Source organism: Ambystoma mexicanum, chromosome 3q (genome assembly GCF_040938575.1).
Source record: "Ambystoma mexicanum isolate Mex_15411 chromosome 3q, UKY_AmexF1_1, whole genome shotgun sequence".
Classification (NCBI taxonomy): domain Eukaryota; kingdom Metazoa; phylum Chordata; class Amphibia; order Caudata; family Ambystomatidae; genus Ambystoma; species Ambystoma mexicanum.
Window position 1 is genome coordinate 869,803,770 of NC_090926.1, and position 22,931 is coordinate 869,826,700.

General features: G+C 42.9%; 1 protein-coding gene across 3 annotated transcripts in view; it reads left to right on the forward strand.

Annotated features, from left to right (window-relative positions):
• RHOT1 (ras homolog family member T1) overlaps positions 1-22,931 on the forward strand; it is a 1,148,557-nt gene that overhangs the window by 99,976 nt on the left and 1,025,650 nt on the right. The gene's annotated exons all lie outside the window — the stretch shown is intronic.

Sequence of the window (22,931 nt, forward strand, 5' to 3'; positions counted from 1 at the left end):
AAAAGCTGGAACTATCACCATGCCAATCCCTGAGGATTCCTATATATACAATCCGAAATGTTAAATAGTAAAGGTAAAGGTTTGGAACACCTAGGCCTCCCCTGTGGGTAGGTGTCATTAACCGCTCCATTGTCAGTCATGGTTGTTTGTTATTCCAGACAAATGTGCCCACCTACCCCTGGAGTTCCTTACAAAATGAATTGGGACCTTAATGGGAAGGGCCTGGACATAATAGAGGATCTTCGGAAGGATCACCATCTTTAAGACATGTATTCTTCCTAACCTTGAGATAGAGGGGCCCCCATTCCCTCAACAGTTGCCTGATTTTCCCTAGGAGAGGTCGGTAGTGTGCTCTATACAACCCTCCCAATGACCCTGTAAATTGGACACCCAGATACCGGATGTTCCCAATAGCCGAGACATAGGTGTGCCCCTTCTTCAACCCTGTCACCCTCTTCCCTGTTATTGTGAGGCTAAGGATCTCCAATTTGTGGTAATTGATTTTCAAACCTGCCATCCTGCTGAACTCTTCCAGTTCCCTCCCTATTTCCGGCATCGCGGTCTCCAGATTCGTGACAGCTAGTATGTTGTCTGCAAAAGCAATTACCTTGTGAGACCATCTGCTGACGCGAATTCCTGTTACCTCTGGGGATTCCCTGATGCGGGAGAGTAGGGGTTCTAAATGAATTGTTTATAGGAGCGAGGAGAGTGGACACCCCTGTTTCGTGCCCAGAACATATTCCTATGCTCTCCGAGAGCCAGCCATTGATTGCTAGGCTGAGTGCTGGATCTCTATATTTAGCCCTCATCATGTTTTATGAACCTCATGCATGCATGCATGCATGCGTGCATGCATGCATGGAACCAGGAACTGCCCTGAACAGCCTATCTGGCCATTTGCTTGTATTATGCATGTTTCACACTTAACCTGTTTGTTCTAGTTTTCTTCCCCTGGGGAATGAGGCTGGCATCTGACTGCAATGTGGTGCTCATTTCTTTGTCATGAGCCATATTTGCCCTGGGAAGATCTGGGGTTCTTTCCTGATCTCTGCAGCGTCTGCTTCATTGGGAGGCCTCTGGGAGGACTGGGCATCTACCACCTCCAGTGGTTGTCACTTATTTGATGGTATTTTCCCAAGCTCTTCTAATGTACAGGTGACTGTCACTCCCTCGATTCTTATGTGATTAGTGTTTAAGTAAGAACTTGTAACATAGCTCAGATCAGAATGGGAAACCAAAGCTCGCACAACCGCAAAATAAAGGGAAGGGAGTAAACTGAAAATATCAAGCTAGAACCAAGCAGAGCCGCGTGACCTTAAATAAAATGTTTCCAGATCTCGAAGCAGACTGGCGTGTAATCTTTTCTGAAAATGCCTTCCAGAATTAGAAAATATAGCTACATTCCTGTACTGGTAGATAAATAAACGTGTTACATATTTTGAATGTGACGAATTATTGACGTCTGATGTATATTTAAAGACCAAATCCCTGCAGGGTGGAAGGAAGAGGAGGGCTAGGGGGGGTTGGATTACGGCCTTGATGCATCAGAAACATGTCAACAAAGCTCATTACTTCAAATGAAGTTTCATTGTTTCTATCATAGATGACATTGATGACTGTGTGCATGTAAGTGAAAAAGATCTTTCTTTTCGTATAACTGTGAATGTGAAGTATCTCACTGATTGAGAACCCGAGAGACTTGCCACATGCTATCATCTTCATCTATTTGTAGTGCAATGTACCAGCAAGCGTTGCACATTTTAGTGCTCTTATTTAAATTGCTTGTTCATGTTGAATGTAAATAAAGTACTTGTTGTAAAGCACCATTGTCTACTCCCTCACCAGGTTTGTATATAATAATTTCTCTATTTCCTTAAAGTTGTAATTACCACATGTAGTTCCTCTGCCCCCAGTTTGAACGTTTGTGATTTGTTTGGTTGTAGGAGCAAATGCCTATGTGTTTATAATTGTTTTCTTACAAGGTTCCAAACTAATTTTTGAAAATGTATGTACTCTGAGTTTACACCCCTTTGACCAGATCTCTCCATTGGTTCTGCCTGAACACGGTTTCAAAGCACAGATACGTTTTCTTGATCTGTGGGACAATGCATTGATGGATGGTGTCTTAAATATGTATTGCATGTTGGTCGAATGGTCTGTGTCCTCTTTTGACAAACCTTGTATACACTCTTTATCTGTTCCCTTTTTGGTTCATACGTTGCACGTGTTTTCACTGAGAACGAGATAGCTTGGAGACGGGGAGCTGGCACAAAGATGTGCACAGTCGTGCTTTGATTTCTTTCCCAGCCATTGCACACCCATAGCTAAAGCAATGGTTACAGGTTGATCAACCCATGCCTCCCAATCCATGCCCCCTTGATATCCCTTTGATATTGCAGATTGCTTTGAGATGGAGGCAGATGAACGAGCAGAGGGAGTCGTCCCAGAAACTATCCTGCAGGGGTTAGCTGGAGGTTCTGTATAGTGGGGCGGGGGAGAAGGAAATGTGTTTGGCAGTGCTATGATGGGTGATGTTGCTGGCAGTGGCAATGTAATTTGGTTGGACTTTTACATCTTGTTTTAAACTGACCCATACATACTGTGAAAGAGTCTCTGCTTACCTGTAGAAGTCTGAAGCCAAATGGGGACCGCCTCCTGAGTGAGAGCAGTGAATAGGGGTCTTAACAATTAATGGGCGTCATACTGGAGCTGAAGGCTAGCAGCATAAAGTGAGATCGGGTACATTGGCCCTACAGAGCTGCTACTTTCTAGCATTGCAGGTGAGAGTTCAAGCAAGGGCGGTGGTGAATACTGGTGTGCTGAGGTACCCAACAGGCGAACTGACTAGGTCTGGTAGCGGGGCGTCATGCGATGCATCACTGAGTGCCTGGAGGCGGTGGTTGTACCCATCCTGAAGGAGCCATTACAGGCGGCCAGGGTGTTGGAATGGCTGTATTTCTCTGAGCCACTTGAAAGTAAGATTGTCTTCATCTCCACTTTGAGAAGGTCAGTTTGCAGTGACCTGCCAAAAGCGTGCAGCCCACTAGCAGCCACCTCAGTTCACTAAGATTGATCATGGTGGAACTGGAGTCCCTGTTGGAGGACGATGAGGAGCTAAGCAGCTGTGGTGGCCTATTATTATTGTTGTTATTATTATTAGAGTATGTTGGTGCAGAGTCAGATTGAGTGGTGCAGTCAACTCTGTCTGGTGTGAGAGATGGAAAATGTTATTACTCTCCCTGACCTATCTGCAATCTTTCGTTTCTCAGAGTTCAATACTGCTACTGTGAACTACAAATTATATTGCCCACACAAGTGCAAACAAAACGGGCGTATCAAGTCTTTTAGGGGGACAAAGTTGTTTTTACAAAACCTCCCCTGCCGCGTCGAACGGGACGCTTGACTAATCTACTGTGGTCCAGGAATTGTTTGTCTGCCGGTTCAATGCAAGTGAGGAAATTGTGTTAAAATTCCCTGTTCCATGCCGATAACAGATGCCAGGAACGTTTTTTAGCTGTTAAGGAAGCCCAGGATCTGTGGCATTGGGCTGTTGCCCAAGGGATGTTTCTGGTGCCGTTTCATCTGGCAGGGATAAAAAACACCATCGCCGACTCACTCAGCAGAGAGCTGCGCTCGTGCCACAAGTGGGAACTACGCCAGGATCAAGTGGATCGACTATCAGCGATGGGGCAAACCCCAGATCGACCTGTTCACGACAGGGCGACGCACTCCAAATGCCAGAGGTTCGACAGCAGGTTTCCACAGCCGAGGAGCATGGGTGATGCCTTCTCTTTCCCCTGGAACAGCCTGTTCCTATATGCGTTCCCTCCGTTGCAGTTGCTGCTGCGACTCATCAACCAGCTCAAGAGGTCCCGGTGCAGGATGATCCTCGTCGCACCGGCGTGGCCAAGGCAGATCTGGTTCCCGGACCTTCTGGACTTGTCAGCGTCGCCACCGGTCAAGCTGCCGACGGACGCAGATCTTCTTTCCAGAGAAGGAGGCGCCATCCTTCATCACGACCCGGAGTCGCTGAACTTGCAGGCCTGGGTCCTGCAGCACCAGAGTTTGGAGGGTACGATATCCCGGCTGACTGCAGAGAGGTTCTTGCAAAGGCCAGGGTGTCCTCAACTCTTAAGTCTTAAACATAGGTGGAGAGGTTCTATGTCTGGTGCCGTGCACAGAAGATCAACCCTCTACGGATTACGGCACCTCAAGTGCTACCATACCTACTGTCGCTGGCCAAGGCTGGACTAGCTCACGCCTCCATCAAGATACATCTAGCAGCGATCACCCGATACACCAGAACTATAGGACGGCAATCCTTGTGGTCTCATCGGCTGGTGAAGGAATTTATGAAAGGACTGTTCCGATCGTTCCCGCCGGTGAAGGCTCCAGCCCCGGCGTAGGAGCTCAACGTGCTGCTGACCAGGCTCATGGGGCCGCCATTCGAGCCTTTGCATTCGGCTCCTTTTAAAGTTCCTGTCGTGGAAGACAACATTCCTGGTGGCCATCACCTCCGCACGACGCGTGGGAGAGATTCAGGCCCTATCCTGCAAGCCCCCATACTTGACTTTTCACGATACGAGGGTGGTGCTGAGGACGCACCCCTCCTTCATGCCCAAGGTGCCGTTGGACTTCCATCTTAACAAGCCTTGTGTTACCAGTTTTCTTCCCGTTGCCTTTGTCGCCGGCCGAGAGGACTTTGCACTCGCTGGATGTAGCTAGAGCGCTGAAGTTCTACGTGGACCGAACAAAGAGTTTTCGCAAGACATCACAACTGTTTGTGAACTTTGGACCTGTGAACCAGGGGAAGGCTCTCTCGAAGGCTTCCATTTCCAGATGGCTCTCCGGCTGCATCATGCACTGTCACCGGTTGGCAAACCGACCGTTGCCCGGCCGTCCAAGAGCCCATTCAACCAGAGCAATCGCTGCTACTACAGCGTTCTTGTCTGGTGTGCCCCTGCTGGACATCTGCAGGGCTGCTACGTGGAGGTCGACGCACACCTTCACAAGATTCTACTGCGTCGACCAAGATTCCAGGGAGGAGTCCAGAGTCGGCCAAGCAGTGCTGCGCAACCTGTTCGCCTGAAGGTGGGCCTGGTGGGGAGGTAAGAGTTGCTTAATGTTGAGTTTATATAATGCTTAATGTTGAGCCTTTTGCCACCTCCCGTGGTTGTGCATGTGTGTACTGCTATGTATTCTTATATTCATGAGCATGTGAATCCATGCTAGACCCCATGCTGGAGAAGGAAAAAGTTACTTACCTGTAACTGTTGTTCTCCAGCATGGGTCTAGCATGGATTCACATGCGAACCCTCCCTCCTACCCCTCTGCGGCTCTTCACTTGGTCATACTGCCACTTTACGTGCTACCAAATCTGAAGATGGCTGCCAGAGCCGGGGGTTAGGGAAGAGGGCAGTCATTGGCTGGGGGCAGTATGACCCAGAGATCAGTGATTGGTTACTACTAAGAAAGACAGATCAGAAACAAAACTGATACTGATTTTTTCTTTACCGAGGATTCCCAGCCTGACAACAGGGAATATTCATGAGCATGTGAATCCATGCCAGACCCATGCAGGAGAACAGTTACAGGTAAGTAACTTGTTCCATCCCACACAAGAGGGTGCGGACATCAGAGGGATTGATGGAGAGTAAGCAGGGGTGTCATTAAATTATGTGGTGCAAGTTAGGCTGGGGCAGGGGAGGGGGCAGTTCGGGGGGAAAGGGGAATAGACAGACAAGATGTGTACTGCGATATAATGTACATCATAATGCAAAGTAAGACAAAGATAATGATCCAGGGAGGAGAACAATGCGATAATCTCTAATTTAGTTGGTACTGGTGGGGATAAACCGAAAATTAATTCCTATATATATTTGGGAACACATATTTTCTCCCAGCCTAATAGTAATTCACACAAAGGGACGGATGCAGATGAAGATTTTGGGCAGGTGGCAAGTCATCAGAGTTTGTTAATCCCAGGTGTGGGGGTTCAGTTGAGGCCTTGCGAGAGGCCTATGTGAAGAGTATGGTACCAGCAATATTATATGCTTTGGAAACTCTCCCTGGGAAACAGAGTATGGCTCAGAGTGCTTGAAGGGCAAATACCTCGCTCTCTTTTCTGAGTTTTAGGAGTTACTCAGACGGTACCTGTCGAGTTCTTGTGCCTCAAGTTGGGTTTGACTTTGTTGAAGACTTGTTGGAATATTGCGAAGTGCCTGTTGTATATTGGAGTAAACCATAAAATTGATGGCTCTAATATACTAAGGGACACACACCATGGTTGACCATGTGATGCAGATTCTAGCTGGACCGAAGGGAACCGGTTCAAACCTGGCATATAGAGATCTATTGCTTACAGCACAACAGCACTTTAACAACCTCTGTATCTCATTGACCGAAGTAGAAGATACTGAACATTTTAAAATAAAGTTTAAATTAAAGTTAGCATATTGGGACAATGTGGATAGCATTGAAGAATTGACTGGGGAAGGAGATATGTCGAGTATGTAAGGCAGGGCTTTCCATTGAATTCCCCTTCAAGGTCAAATGGTGTAGAACAAGTTGCGCAGATTTGTATTACATTTGAATATTTTACCAGTATTAGAGTATACTGGAGCATGGAACCGTATGCCGAGAGAAAAAAGTGTATATTATGCACCACACACATAAAAACACCAAGGCGCATCCTTACTGGCTGCGAAGCATTGCTTCTCCATTATAAAAAAAAGGGTTATGGTATTTTTCATACTGTTGAACTCTGCTACCTTTCTGACCAATTTTGGTCTACTGTTTACTCGGAGAATTCACTGGCTATCACTGTTGCATCATTTTACAACATATGGAAACAATTTATAGAAAATGTTCAGTCTAGTGAAGAAATATCTATATGAAAATGATAATGTTGCTATTTGATGAACTTCTGTTGATGGGATAACGCTGACATCCGATGAACGTTTGGGTTTATGAATGGATGGATTCTTAATAATAAGTTTTTAGAATATCTATGTTTTGTATTGTCATTTGTATTTCTGATTGTAATGGAATGTTGATTTGTCATTTAAATGTAGTGCTGATTTTCTTTTATGGGTGCAAAAGGCATGTAATTTGTCATGAGCACTTAAATAAAAAATGTTAAAAACAATAATTGGAGTATTTATTGAGTGTGGGATTAGCTTTGAGAAGCAACAGAGCACTTTACAGTCATAGGGTGAGGACGAAAAATGTGAAGTTGTAAGGGATTAGCCAGCCGTAAAGTCACTTGTCACCTCCACTATGCAGATCCACACAATTTCTTACTCGCCAAGAGTGAATTATCACTAGCCACTGGCTAGTGGCGAGTGCACATTTTGCACCCTGATGGGGGGGGGGGAGGGGAGAAATAGATGGTGGTGGGGATCAAACATGTGAGGGGGATCAAATATGTTAGGGGGTAGATGGGTAATTTGTCAGCAAGGAATATGCAAGCAGCCAGGTGAAGAAACCATGGGGAGAGCAGGGTGTGTGGACTTGGGTGTTGGGAAGGAGACATTCCATGAAGAGAAGTGTCCTGACCTCCTTCCTGAACTATAGAAGTGAGTGGGTGAGTCTGATGTTAACGGGGAGGAGGTTCCAGAGTCTAAGTGTAGACTGAGAAGGCCTGTCTTCTGGTTCTTTCCTTCCTGCACCAGCGGAGTTTAAGTCTGCACATGTCCTTCCTTCTGGTGGATCATAGTCCTCTAGAGAGGCTGAGTTTCTCAGTGAGGTAGCTTGGGGTCATCAGTGTGACAGCCTTGTAGATGATGATGATGCAATGGCGCAGACGGGCTAAAAAACAGTGCAGTGGAAGGTTGCCTAGAGCAATGCCAGTGGTTCAGATTAATTCAAAACCTTCCACCTATCACTTTTTTTTTATTTTGGCAGATGGTGTAGCAGGATTTGAAGATATGGTCTTTCAGTGGGAGCAAGTGCAGTGCAATGAGGGTCTGGGTGATGCGGTTGAAAATGCAGAGTACTTTGAGTCATGATGCAACATGCAGGACACATCACGGGGTGCCAGCGTAGTTACCGAAAGGGAATTGGCACCATCTAGGTGGGTGAGGACCAAGGCTTGGACAGAAGAGATCTGAAGTTGTTTTCTGGAAGGAATGGCTTGATTTTATGCAGGAGAGAAAGTTGGTACCAAGCCCTATGTGTCTTCCCTGCTATTGGCTGTTCGAAGGACCACTGTCTGTTAATGTTGAACCCAAAGGACTTAGCCAGGTGGCCAGCTGGTGTGTGAAGCCTTTGTGGTGCATAGCAGAGAGTGAGGTCAGGATTTCGGGGTGGTCAGTGTTGTTGGTCAGCAGTGCACCAGCAGCTTTGCTCCGTCCACAGAAAGCTGGACCTTTGGTTTTGGGGCTGTGATATTTGACTGTTGGCGAGTAAGAAAGGGAGTGTTGTATGTATGTCTATAATTGAGGTGGCAAGTAACCTTTGCCTTATGGCTGGCTAGTAGCTTGCAATTTAGATTTTTACCCCCTGACTTTATATACTATTCCGCTTGTCTTCGGTTTTCCAGCACATTTTTATGCTGATGACATGCTATTTCTTTTCCATGCATATCGCTGCCTAGTTTTGTGTTTTTGTTTTTTTGTGTGCACTTTCTCATTTCCAGACCATAGGTTTGTAGTACTTATAGTATGCCCATATCAACCTTTGTAAGTTAAAATAGCCTTCGCCAGGGGACCGCTCCGGTGGTTATAGTGCGCGGTACAAATATCCTTTAACATTAACATTTGTGTGAATTACACTAGTTTGGGTGGGTTAAGGACCTGCAGAAGGCCCCAGTACACATTGCAAACTTTTGTGTGAGGTCATGGCTGTACTTGGCCTGGATGTCCATGACTGGACGGCTGTCTAGAGTTTAAATGTTGCAAGTCCCCTGATAATTGAGCTGGGATCCGGCTAACCAAGTGTTTTGTGTATTGGGTGAGTATCTTGAGCCATTCTTCAGTCAACCACTGGAGCCAAGGATACGAAGCGCGAAAGCTAGCAGAGTAATTCTGGAAAACTGCAGCATGGATGAACATTGCTCAAGCCATCTACCACAAGATGCAGCTCTACCCTTTTATTGACTGGGCAGAACTTCCACAGTGGTTTCCTCCTGTGAGTTTAAACTTAACCATTTCCAAGTCTTTTATTGCTGAGGTCTGATGTCCTGTTGTCCTTATTTGTGCCTGCAGTCACTGTGACATCCTGTGGGACCCCCAGAGTTGTGGGATCGGAAGTAGAATTTCTTCATCTTCATCCTGAGTTCATCCACGTGATCTTCGGGTCCCAGCTGTCAAAGTTGTCAAAAAAAGAACACACTGCATTTACCTCCCTTTTACCTCAAACGCCCGAATCTACGGTGAGAGCAGTTCTCCGCAACAGCCTAGACCTACCTATGGTTGTAGTCTGCTCTGGTAGAGGTATAAGGGGTTGATTTTTAATATATTATGAATAGTGTCACTGACTAAAGCACCAACTACCACATTGAGCCCATTTCTTTCTTTGGGTAAACCTTGACCTCTCTTCAAATTCCCCCGATGTAGTCCAAACCTGACTACTTGCAGCTGAACATAGTTTAAGTTATGGCCAGACTCATTAAGTTTAGTTATTAGTGATGCCTTATAGTTTTATAAGCCTGTGATAACTTGTTTTTAACATTGTTTCCCCCTACTTTAGGTCATTGTAACTATATTTACTTATAACTTTATGAATTTTAAAATGTGTTGTCTTTTAAGCAATGAAGTCAACGTGTATGAAAGCTAACAGGAATTGTGATAAGGATGTGATTTTATGTACTATATATGTAAAACTGTAATGTTATATGCATATTAAATCAATCAATAAATAAATAAAATGTGTTGTCTAAATTGGGCACCTGTGGTTGAATACATCAATGAGACTTACTTTTGGTGTTCGATCTTAAAGCATCTTTTCTGTTAAATAAGCGGCTGTTAACTGTACTTGACACCAAACTCGCAATCTCCTTAGTGTAAGATTTACTGCTCAACCTTGATATCAAAAGAGTGTTTGGTTAGACCTTTATGTTAAACCTTTGCAGGTCTCAAGAACCCTATCCAAGTAACAATGCGCATGGACAGGGACTTACCTCTAGGTGGCTCTTGTGATTGAAAATACATGGGCCTACAGTAGGGGTCTGCACCCTTCAGCTCTTCAGATGTGGAGGACTTCCTCTTCAACCCACCGTAGCTCGCATAGTTGGTGGTAAGAGATCATGGGAGTCATAGTCCAAAACGTCTGGGGAGCCACAGGTTGTAGACACCTGGCCCAGAGGTAAAATGCATTGTTCCATAACGTACTGCTATTATCGCAGGCTGCACACATTTAAGTTACATACAGCTAGCCATTCATAAAAAAGGAACTTGCCACCTCAAACCTATACATGAACACATCACACAATTTCTTACTCGTCAAGAGTCAAATATGACTAGCCAATGGCTCCTGGCGAGTGCACATTTTATACCCCTATTATAGTTTAGTACGTATTTCCCTAATCATTTAGTCAGGTTTTTCAAACTTTTTTTTTTTCTACTTTGCCCACATCGCTTTTGGTGTTGTATTTGCAACTGCATAATAAAATGGAAGATATTTAGGATGTGAAAGGAAAGTGGGAAGGAAATGACAGGAAATGTATTTCAAAACGTTACTGTTTTTTGATTTAAGGATACAGAGTGTCCTCATGTTAGGAATATGTTAATGTTAAAGGTATTTTTATAGCGCACCGTCACCAACGGAGTTTGTCTCCAGGCGCTCAGGCGGATCTGTAAACATCTGACGTTGACATAGAAATCTGGTGACGTCTCAATTAGAGTGTAGCACAATCCGTTGGATAGGTCATGACATCTCCTTATTACGTGATTCACCAGTTGCAGTTTGGAATTAATTGACAGTTGTCAAGAGTAAAGGTGTTTGGGCAGTTCAAAGGGCATTGGGATGATTAAGACGGGGCTGATTACTCCAATTGGGAAGGCTTCTTGGATGATCTCAGAAAAGTGGTTCTATCAACACCTGTATGTATCTGTGCTTAGAAACAGTGTTCGTAATGTATTACAGAACCTAACTTTTTGCTTCTTCCTTGGTAGTATTTTGTCACAGGGTTGAAGTTTGACATTTCGAGGACATGTAGTCTACATTAAATTACTGAAATGTACCTTGTTCTTTAGTCAAAGCATGTATGGCTTGTGTAATTGATCACTATTAGCAGAAACCCAGATAGATGCAACTATCGTGCAATTCATTGTTTGACATGTAGATCTGGTCCTGCCATTAACCCGGGTAACCATAGATACGTACCAGGTTGATATGCTTTTTAAAACATTTTTTTTTATTTTGATTCTAGTTCCAAAATTTTTATTGTAAAGTAACATTTTATTTAGTTACCATATGATAATTTCCTTTATAGGAATCTAATTCACAGCTATTGCTTCTTGTCTCCTTTATGGATGCATTTTTATATTTTATACACTGCTTTTGCAATCATTTCTTTTTTAATATTTACATTAGCATTGTATTCTGTTTTGAATTCCTTTATAATTTCTGTGCACGTCCATAAAGTAGCTTGTTTTGTTTTTTGGGAGCGGTTTGGTGTTCCTGTTTTGGTTGTTTCCTATTCTGGGACTGCTCAAGCCCGTTAACTTTTCTTCTGTGTTATGAAAATTCATACATGGTTTAGTGAAAATAGAGGTTGTAAGGAAGATGATTTTAAGCTAAATGTTTTCTGAGAGGCATTATAAGAAAGTTATTTTCACATGTTGTTTGGGTTATGCGATATTTGTGAAGAAATATAAGCAGATATGTACCCCTTTGTACTTTTGAGCCCCGCAACAGTCTACTTTTATTTTTAACCTTTATTTTCTTTGTCGAACCTTGGCTGGGTGACAAGGTGGTACATTTCCCTGGATTCCTCGGCCGTGTGCTGTGGGATATATTGACCCACTCGACAGTATTTCTCCATCACCAAGCTGCATTTGCGCAGATACAGCAAAATGGCTGCGCTGGCTCCTGTGAGCGCCATAGCCTCAAAACTGCGTTTTGCAGCAACAAAAAGAAATGGCTGCACCGTCCTGCCAAGCACACAGGCAGAATGGAACCAGGGGACACACTGAAGGAGCGTGCTAGTGTGTTCTGACACATACAAATGGAATAAAGTGAAAAGGTAGCACTACTTTGCTGAAACCCCAAAATCCCCATTGAAAAGGAAACTTTTTCACCTTTAAAAATGCTGCTTTGACGCTAAATCCATCTGTTCTTTCTTAAACCACTGTGATTAATAAGGCCCTGCCATGCACATTCATATCCCATTGTGCTTCATCAAAACCAACATGACCCCTGAATGACAGGCTCTGAAATCTGAAAAAAAAGGCCCAAGAAACTTCACTTTCTGCCGTGCACTTGAAAGGCTTTATTTTGTGCTACAAAGTGTCAAAGGAATGAACCCTGAAAAAGAAATCGTAGCTCTGTGCACATGTCCATTCCAGGAGATCTTTGCCTTTTACAGACTGTTGTGTACAAGAAACTAACTATGGCTGCAAGACAATTTTGGGAAGTCAGATGGAAAAATCGAATTTGAAAGGAAATGCTAGCAGTTTTCACCAGGTGTAAAATGGGCTTTGCAAACCAAAGAAAAATAAATGCCAGTTTTAAAGGAAAAGTAATATGTTGAATGAAAGCTTGTCTGTGCCTAGCAATGAGAAGGGGTTGGCTGCTGGGAAACACGTATGGGCTACTTTTATTCCACAGGCTTGTTTTTTTTTTTTTAAATTCAGGACCAAATAAAAGAAAATAAAGGTTTTAAACTGATTTGGCTAGATTTTGCAAGCTTCCAAAAACAAGTTATTCTAGTTGGCAGAGCTAAGGCTTCCCCCAAGGAAGGGAGCCACCATAAACTTCCAGGACACGAAAGTGATAATTCCTAGGTTGGAAAACTGTGACTGACCAGGACAAAGAAACTTCACATACTAATCAGACTTCAGTCTGGGCAGGGGCCTCTTTCAATAGAAATTCTGGGACATCAAAGTGTGAAGTGGATAAGGGGTAATAAATCTACAATCAAGCTGGAAATCCCCCACCTTGCTCTGAAGGAAATGACATTTGGTGGCAGCTGAAGAGAAAGAAAATGGTCCAGTGACAGACAAAGGATTGCCATTTGCTTCCAGAGACCATCTCATAAATAAACTTTAAAGACTTTTATCGCTGCAGCAAGACTTTGTAAAAATGCGAAAATGTTAGTTGATTTTTGGGCTTTCATTTAAGACATGGTAGAATTCACTGACCCTTTGGGAATGGAAATGGCAAAGAATCGGGGATTACAAGGAAAGTATCTATGATGCCAATACTTGCATCCCTTATGTTAATCCACACAGGTGTATAAAGTTTTGGAATTTTAGGCCGAAGCGTTCATACTCAAAATTACCAAAAAGTCTTAGAAGGGCGAAACAATGTCTTACGGATTGCAGAGTTGGAGTGCTATGCTCTACACAAATTATGTAACCTATGTATATAATTATGTATATAATTTGATAAGAGGTTTCAAATTTATAAATGTACCGTTTGTGGCAAAATCGGATTTTGGCTAAAATAACTGTGGGAGGTTTTTTGAACATTGTAAACTCGCACCATAAATCTGCCCTCCTGCTTTGAAATCCAACCAGTTGAGAGTGAGGCGGAGACTAGCACCCCTGACCAATCCCGTCAGTTAGAGGTGGGCTTAGCTAAGCCTGCCCAGCCATATACTTTGATGTCACGATGCATTATAAATAAGTCCCTGACAATACTCTAGAGACGCACTCTTCTGATTTTCCTGCGCCAGCGTTCCGTTCCTGTATTATTCATCCTTCGGAGTCCAGATTCCAACTACAAGGACAAAGCATTGCTGACCCTACTCAAGGGCCCACTTCAAAACCCAAGCAGTGCCGATCCTATTCCCAGCAAGGCCATTGATCCAGAATCAACCCACTACTCTCCCATGAAAAAGGGGAAAGCTGTGGTATTCTTTGGGAAGCATCCTGAACCAGCCTGGTTTGCTGCCCACTAACTGCTTGCCCACTAACTGCATCCAGAGGTACCTGTGCCATCCAGTGACCAGAATTACCATCCGGTGACCCGACCTGCCCAGCTGTCTTTTGCCAGGCGTGCTGCCGTGTAGTGACAAGAACCATTGACGGTCCAAAATATCGAACTAAAAGTGACCAAGTATAATCCCTATTCCATAGAAATCCATAGTCTACTTTGTCTTGCATTTGTACTTATCCCAATCTCTAAGCCATCCTATCCTTATCCTGGTAACTTGTTAAAACTGTCAGAACTCTCTGTGTTCACGCCCTTGATCTCCAAGTGTTAGCGCCACTTTTCTCTTCAATCCTGTCTTGCCTAGATCATAAAGTCATTAGCGATATTTTGATTAAATTAATTTTCCCTCCAGAAAAAGGGTACACTGCGTGAAGGGTTACAAATGCAGCATACCTTTTGATATTCACGGGTGGCGTTCCTCTTTTCTTAGCCATTAAATCTAGTTTAAGTAAACTTTGCCTTTCACTTTTTAAAAACTGATTTCTCTTTTTCACTGCTATATTTTCCTAAAAATGAAACTCACTCTACCTTCCAAATCTCTCTCAATTCACCAGCTAGAGACCTATTTTCACCTTTATGTTGTACCTGTGATATATATATATATCTATCTCCCAGCCCAAAAACCTCACTCCAAATCAGAGTATTTCACCCGTTTTTATTAAAAACCGTTTGGGTGAATTTACACGGAAATAGAAAGGAAATGCAACTTTTACACGTGTCATTTTGCTGCAATCCATTTTAAACTTTCCCTCATTTTCGAATTATATGCTCTTGGTAATCCATTTCTTGTGATTCTTGGTGTCTATGCATTGTTGCTTGAGTGAGAAATTGTATTTACCTTAAAGTTTTAACTACACATTAATTATTTGTCCATTTCCGAGTGTCACTTCATAACATTGCAAGGGATTTAAAATCTGTTTTCCACTCTTATTTGGTGAGGGAAGGTCAGATTTGGATTCCGTTTTCTGCATCTTATTCCTGATTACCTGCTGTGCCTTTTTATCCATTCAGATTATTTGTGGGTTGAAGGAACATTGCATGGGGAAATCCTAACTTGGGTGCCATCTTTCCTAAATCAAAAAGTGCTCCTATTCCCTGGTGGTTTGTATATGTTCCACTAGAAGGTTAAACCAAGTATCTTGCTTACATCCTCATTGTAATTTTCACCCCATTGGTGATTGCTGCCCCATATTAAAAATAGTATGATTTCTTTTGAATTTTGAAATACATATTGTATTTCACCAACCAGCCTGGTTCATGGTCCATTGTGACCCAGGGTATTTGAAAAGGGGTGTGATACGAGTGGTGTACCATCTCAAATTGAATCTGCATAAAATAAGGAGAAAAGCATCTCAGTTGTGCGCTACATACTAGGCCGAAACTAAGGTGTGTCCCCTGATTTAAATCCTTAACAGTGCTGTGACATTGGTTATCCTATCTTCACCTTGGTGAAATGCTATCCTTGAGTGTTGCCTACTGAGTGAGGACCCATAATGAACAGAACCATTAACTGGAGATAAAGTGACATACATTGACAGGGCAATGGGAAAGTTGCCTGATGGTAGTTGGTGATTGGATCCAGAAAAGAAAGGTTTCTTTTTGGTAAGGGAAAAATAATTGTCTCCCAGGACTAAAGTTTTTTTCTGTTGTTTACCTGCTAGGACACACTTACTCTCATACCTCAAGGTGGCAGTGTAGCTGATGGTATACCTGCATAGATGAATTAGGCGTTCAGTTCCCAATTAATTCCTGGAGGTAGAATGGAGTACCTTTTTGTTATTCTCTCAGGGTTATGTTCAGACCCCCAAAATGTGTTCCCTAATTATTTGTTCAGGAAGGGGGAGTGTTTCCAAAGACCCTCAAAGGCACCCCTCATTGCCTTTATCAGAGTACGTAGTCTGGTGACTCTAAATTCCACCTACTCTCTACCTGCACATTTATTTATTTTCTTCAGGATATTACTGTCAAGGGTCCATTGTTTCTCCTTTTAATGTTTGAATGTGCATAGAAACATGACACATTAGCGGGTGAATCACTTGCGGCCTTGTGTCACCATGTCCTGTACCATAGGTGCCAGAAAAGGCTGTGTGACAGTCTTACTGAAGTTGCCCGGTGGTGCTTTTTTACTGGCAGTGTTTTAAGGAACGTGTGAAGAAACACTTCTGTGTAGAGACACACTTCTGTTAGATTCACTCCTCTGCCCATTAGTGCCTTCATGCACTACGAGGTGCAGGGAGCACTTTACTATTCTCTTTTGGATCCTATTCCTGCTGGTTTTCATTGTGAGGAATTCGGCTGGAGTAATTTGCTACAAGTTTACTTTTTATGCCATTTATGGATTTGAAGGCTCTAATAACTTTAGGCTCCAACCTGTATTGTAGTGGCGAAACATTCCTGTGAAATGTTATCTGCATGCCTGTAAATGTCACATTGATATTTAGTAGTAAGTCATCTTTTTGTTGTGGATTATATTCATTGTATTTTACTGTCTTGCTCTGTTATGATTATGGGGTGTGATTTAGGGGGATGTTTGGGGGACCCTACAAGCCCCTTGTCAATGTGGAAGCAATATCACAATCTACATAAACCCATAAATATATACTACATGTTCATGGTAATACATGCATTTTATCAGAAGATTCAGGTCACTTAATGTTGTGCCCCACACCTGGTCGTCATCGGGTTAGTGCTATGAACTGCCTCATCCCCTGGCCCTGGGTGGAGCTAGAGCTTACTAAATAGAGGTTACACAAATTTAAAGTTGCAAGCTACAAGCCAATCATAAAATTGTCATTCCCTGCCTCAATTATACATGCACACAGCACACTTTCTTATTCGCCAAGAGCTAAATATTTCTACCCAATGGTTAGTGCAAATATTACACCCTGGCTACACACATTCAAATTTAACTAGTGGCCAGATAAAAGGAAATGAATGGGATTTCAGAACGTCTACTGACTGGTGTTTTGCAGCAATATAGCAATATATATATTATTTTACTTGTTGGAATACGGTGCAGTGCTATGTGACTGACGCTGATTAGATAAGACATTAGTTCTGTTAAACTATATTGATTTTAGAATACTCATTAATTCGTTAAAAAAAAAAGCTTTTTAGAATTGACTTTTAGCAAATGTGCATGTGGAAGTAAAATTCTTCCCTTACCTTTTCCTGATTCACTTTATTTATTATTTTTGGAACGTGTAGCTCGAACCCTGCATTCACTCCATTGTTAAAATGTAAGGTGATCCTACAACTCCCATGAGATTTGTAGTTCCCTCTTGTATTTATTTTCGAACGGGCACAACAACGTCAAGCCGGTGTGTGGCGGTCCATGGCGTAACGCTTGGCCATTCCAGTTTGTTAAGCTGTTGAAGATTTACGCTGCTTTGTAAATTACACATTGCGATTATTCGTTACTACGATATAATTCCCTAGGACTCGCAATGAGCTGCTCCATTCCAGAGATATAATACTATCCATCAGGGACACTAGTCAAGGCACCCCGTTGCTTCACACACTGAATAAAATCTGAGGTGCCAATATCATGACGAAATCATTGAAATTAATCCCTGATGAAGCCGGCATGATCTACAAACTAGCTTTAATCCATGCCAGGTCAGCGATTAAGAATGCTGTTGCAATAAATAGCTACATTGAAGCACACAACACTGATGATTACGGAGTCCTGGTTTACTTCACCATGTCAGTCGTACTTCCACTCTTTGGTACCAGACAAGTACCGGATAAAATGGCTCAATAAAGAACAAAGGGGAGGCGGAGTCGCCTTCATATACAAAGACACTATAGACATTCAAAATATCTGTACCTGGAGCTGGTTCAGTGCCTTTCAAGTTTTGGCATGCTCCTATCAGTTTACTCCCAATGACTTTCTTAAAATATTTCTGTGCTATACAATCCCCCCGAAACCCCCACCCCGGATCGGCTACTGCATTCCTTGATACTATGGATACATATTTAGGGGTTGAAGCTTGTAATCAGTTGAAGATTATTTTGGGAGATTTAAATATATGGTGTAAATGAGCCAGACAATAGCGACTGTACACATCTAATGGACATTCTGGACTCACACAATCTCTATATTCTCTCAGAGCTCTCTGCATATATAAGTGGACACTGTTTAAACCCTATACAGGATGTAGATATTGAACCAGTGAGATGGTCCGATCATTTTATGGTTCGATTTGCCTGGACTTAAGTGTCGAATATAAATAGAAGCAAAATAACATCTATTTTAAAACCTCGACGTCGAAAGAAGACCTGGATTGTATCTCTGATACTGACCTTCAGAGTCATATATCTGCGGTATATGATATTACGGTGGGTGCAAAGGTCTATACAAACTTAATGTGACAATTACATGTGAATTGCGATACTATTGCACCCGTAAAAATACCAAAACTGACAACTAGGAAAGGGAACAGTGGTTTTACGACAAATTGAAGTACTGCCGGAGCCAATATTGGAAAATGGAAAAAATATGGCGCATGACCAGAACCACTGTAGATCATATAATGGCTACATCTGCCCTAAAAATAGATAAGCATGAGATCCTAAAAAGCATTAAAAAAAACTAATAAATTTGGCAGCAAATAGACCAAACAAACTCTTTATGGCTATTGGGAATCCATCAAATCCTGATTGTATGAATACCTGCATAACGCCAACTGAGAAGATGGCTAAAGATTTCAATACCTTCTTTTTTAATAAAATGGACAAGATTGGAGTGAATATCGATGGTCAATCGATTACGATTCCCCTCTTAACTGAGTCTGATCTTGAAGTAGAATCTACCCGAGTTGACTTTTTCACCGGTGGGAAAAGAAACCATTGAGAAACTTCTTTGTCATCTTAAACCTACTAATTACAAGTACTGCGCAATTCCAGTATATTTTGCAAAACATGCACAGGCACTGTGAGAACCCATTCAGATGTAGGTAAATGCCTAACTCGACCAAGGCTTTGCACCAGAGGAACTAAATAAATCCTACCCGACACCTTTGCATAAAGTCCTTGCCACCTTCCAACCTATTGCATGGCTATTAATGCCAACAAAAATCCTTGAGAAAGTTGTAACTATACAACTCCAAGATCCTTTGGAAGCTAATAATATTCTAGACGCATACCAGTCTGGCTTTAGGCCAGGACATGGTACAGAGACTGCCTTATTAAAGGTCTGGGATGACCTACTCGAAATTGCTGACAAGGGGGACATGAGTATGCTTGTCATGCTTGACTTGTCGGCAGCTTTCGACACTGTGGACTTTAATATACCTGGCTCTAGATTAACCTCTCTGGCACAAGTATCGGAAAAAGCAATGAGATGGTTTCTCATTTTTAACTGACTGACTCTAAGTGAAAACGGGCCCATTCCTCTCCGAGATGCTGACAATACCGTTTGGAGTGCCACAGGGGTCATGCTTGTCACCCATACTGTTTTTAATCTTTATATCTGGCCATTGCTAAACATTTTTGCTCAGTTTGATCTTCAGTATCATTCATATGCGGATGTTACTCATATCCATGTCAGTTTAAAACAACCTTTGGAGGCAGCAGAGTGTATTCTGAAATTGCCTCCAAATAATGTAAAAACGTTAAAAATGTAGGATGCATCTGCCAATCCAGCCTGGGGTGCAATTTACAGGTGAATCAGATCATCAAGTCTGCATATTTTCAACTGTGATTCTTAAACCCCTTTCCCTTTTTATACCCGAGCATGATCGATCAACAGTGGTGGGCACTCTTGTTAATGCCAGTCTGGAATACTGTAATGTGCTTTTGGTAGGAAGTCCAAAATATCATTTACAGCGTCTCAGCAGTACGCCTGATATATATACTTTCCCCCTTACCTTGGAAAGCATCAGTTTCTGCGCGCCGTAGGAGCCTTCATTGGTTGCCAGTCCAGCAGGGGATTCAGTTCAAGTTACTGTGTCTTGTCTTTGGATGTGTATGTGGCCTAGCTCCACCTTATCTAATCTAAAAAACATTAAGACCTACAACCCTACACGTTCCTTGTGATCTATGTATCAAGATCTTTTGGTAATCCCCCCCCTCCCCCTTCTAAAACTTCTCATTGGGGGGATAGACGTTTTTCGGTGGCTGGTCCCCAGACCTGGAACTCACTCCCACCTCACCTGCGACAGACTGAATCTCTGACTGTTTTCAGGACGCAACTAAAAAACTCAATAGCTGATGTACTATATTCTCCATTTCTTTTCAGACAAAATCTGCGCCTAGATGCAGCTTGCTGCTTGGTTCCTCAGGGATATGCGCAATACAAATTCTAAATCAAGTCATCAATCAAATCGTAGAAGAGAGATTGCGTGCTACTTAAAGCATGCAGAACTACTTATCTTTGGATATTCAAATGAAGTGAAAAGAAATGGTTTAACAAGACTTTCATAAAACAGAGGCCTCAAAGAAATATAAAGGTCATCCAAACATAAGGACCTTGAACAGGGAGAGGTCTTTGTCCCCCACTTCCCCCCCACAACCACCCACCAATTTAAAATTGAATGTTGGAACTTGAAAAGCTTACATAGAACAATTTGTGATTGGAGAGTTAGAATCATGGACTTGGTCAGCAGGGCATTTATGAATTAGTGTTGTAACCTTAAGAATGATGCAGGCCTGGACTGGAAGCCAATGCAACGCATGGTGTAAAGGTGGAGTATTCCTGAATAGGCAAATCTAATGGCTAGTAAAGCTGGTAATGTAATTTACATGTAAGGACATAGCGAGTGGAAGAACTCAGACCGCTCTGAGGGTTATTACCTTGGTCAGGACTGGTAGAGAGAGGGCATCCTTTGAAAAGGATGTATAAGAGTTTTGCTTTTTGGCACTAGTTGGAGCTGAAATAATGATCCGCTCTGTTTTGGTGCTATTTATCTTGCCCAGTTCTGATCCATCCAGGTCTTGGTGGTATTGCAAATTGATATGATTTTAAGTATTGTGCAAAGCATGATTATTGCCGTGTTTAAATTAGATGCTTGTTTTGGTTCACATGGAATATGAATATACAATATCTATGAGATTGGGTCGGGCAGAGAGGAAGAGCTCTTGGAACTGGGGGAAAGACCCACATTAGAGGGAAGGGGACTGGGAGAAAAATGCATACTTAGAGGTAGACCGGGGAGGGAGACTGGGAGAAGGACTCAACACTGAAGGTGAGGGGGGAGGAGTTGGGGGAGAACTGGTAGAAAGACATTGACAGTACCAATGTGAGCAAGTGAAATGAGATTGATCTATAAGAGGTGAATGGTTGTAGTGCTGGATTGCAGGCTGTTATGCCTTTTTAAAGCTTAACCCTCTCCATCATCTCCTACCATCTACACACATACACACACACACACCACCCCCCCTTATACACCGAACTGTTAGCACATCGGCACTAATCGAGCACTGACTAAGCTCTGTCCTTAAGCCCCATCACGCTCCCTCTCCACTGCTACATCAGGAGCTAACCAGACCTAAAGCGCTGTAGTCCATCAGATCTTGGGCTCTTCCCTATGAATATTCTACTCCCAAGCCTGAGACAAATCCACAGAAAGTAAATTGACAAACAAGAACCAGGTACTTCTGACTTGCACTCATCAACAGTACAGGTTTCGCATCTCCAACCCCCGCCCCCTTTTTTTTCCCCTCGAGCCACAAGCATTGAGGCCACCTAAAGTGGCAGAAGGGCACAACACATGGCCACTTAAATTACAGCTTAAAGACATTATGGCCTCTTCTTATGTCAGGATTTTATTCGGACAAATTGGTATTTTTTTTATTCAAAACCTGTTTTTTAGTTTTCCTAAATTAGGACAATTTAGGCTGAACTCTGATGCAAACTGTGCATAGAGTAGGTTTCCTTGTTCGCTGAAATCTTTTTGGGGGAGCAACCAAGTCTGTGATGCAGATGGTATTAGTATTGCTGTTCACAATGGGTTGGTGATGTCATTTCGTAAGGAGCCTTCTCAATATGCACCCTCAAGAACTGAGCATTTTGGTTTGTTAGACCTTCGAAATCATAGGGGGATTAGCTATTGGCAATGGGGTATCAAATACAATGGGCTTCATTACGACCCTGGCGGCCGCGGTATGAACGGTGCCGGTAAGGTTTGCTTGCGGGTGGCGGCATGCATTTCTGGTCTGGCCAGACGTACAAACCGGCACCCGCGAGCAGACCAGGATGCTAACGGACCCGTCCGTTGTTAGCATCCTCCCCATTCCCATTGAGCTCAATGGGGGCTCAAATAGGAATTGGGACGTACTAGGTCTGGGTCCCGAAAATGGGAATTACCGGGCCCGCAAAAGTCAGAATGGCCCAGTAATTCCCTTTTTTCGGGACCCGGACACGAGTTCGGAGGTAGCCATGCCGGTAATGACGGCATGGCTACCTCCAAACTCGTAATGAGGCACAATGTCTCTATTATGAAATAAAAACAGACCTCCTCTCTAAGATCAATACACATGCTGTCCTTTAACGTGGGTAGGACCCATGCTGTTGTATACTTTTTAAACTAAGAGTGTGAGGCTTTTCATATACTTTGTAGATGATTGGGAAATGTGTGGATGGACGTATGAACATGAGCACTTTAGTACTTTGACTTTACAGTATTTTGTTCTTTTGGTGTACTTGAGAATGACATTTCTACACATTGCTAGAAAATCAAGACGAGTGAGAGAAATCCATAAGAAATGTGGCAATCTGGACCTGGATTTGAACTGCAGAAGTCTGCCACTCATCAGGATGGCAGCCATCTAAATGTTGAGCCAGAGAAATCAGATCAAAAGCTTTTCTATTTCCAAATGCATTTTTGTGC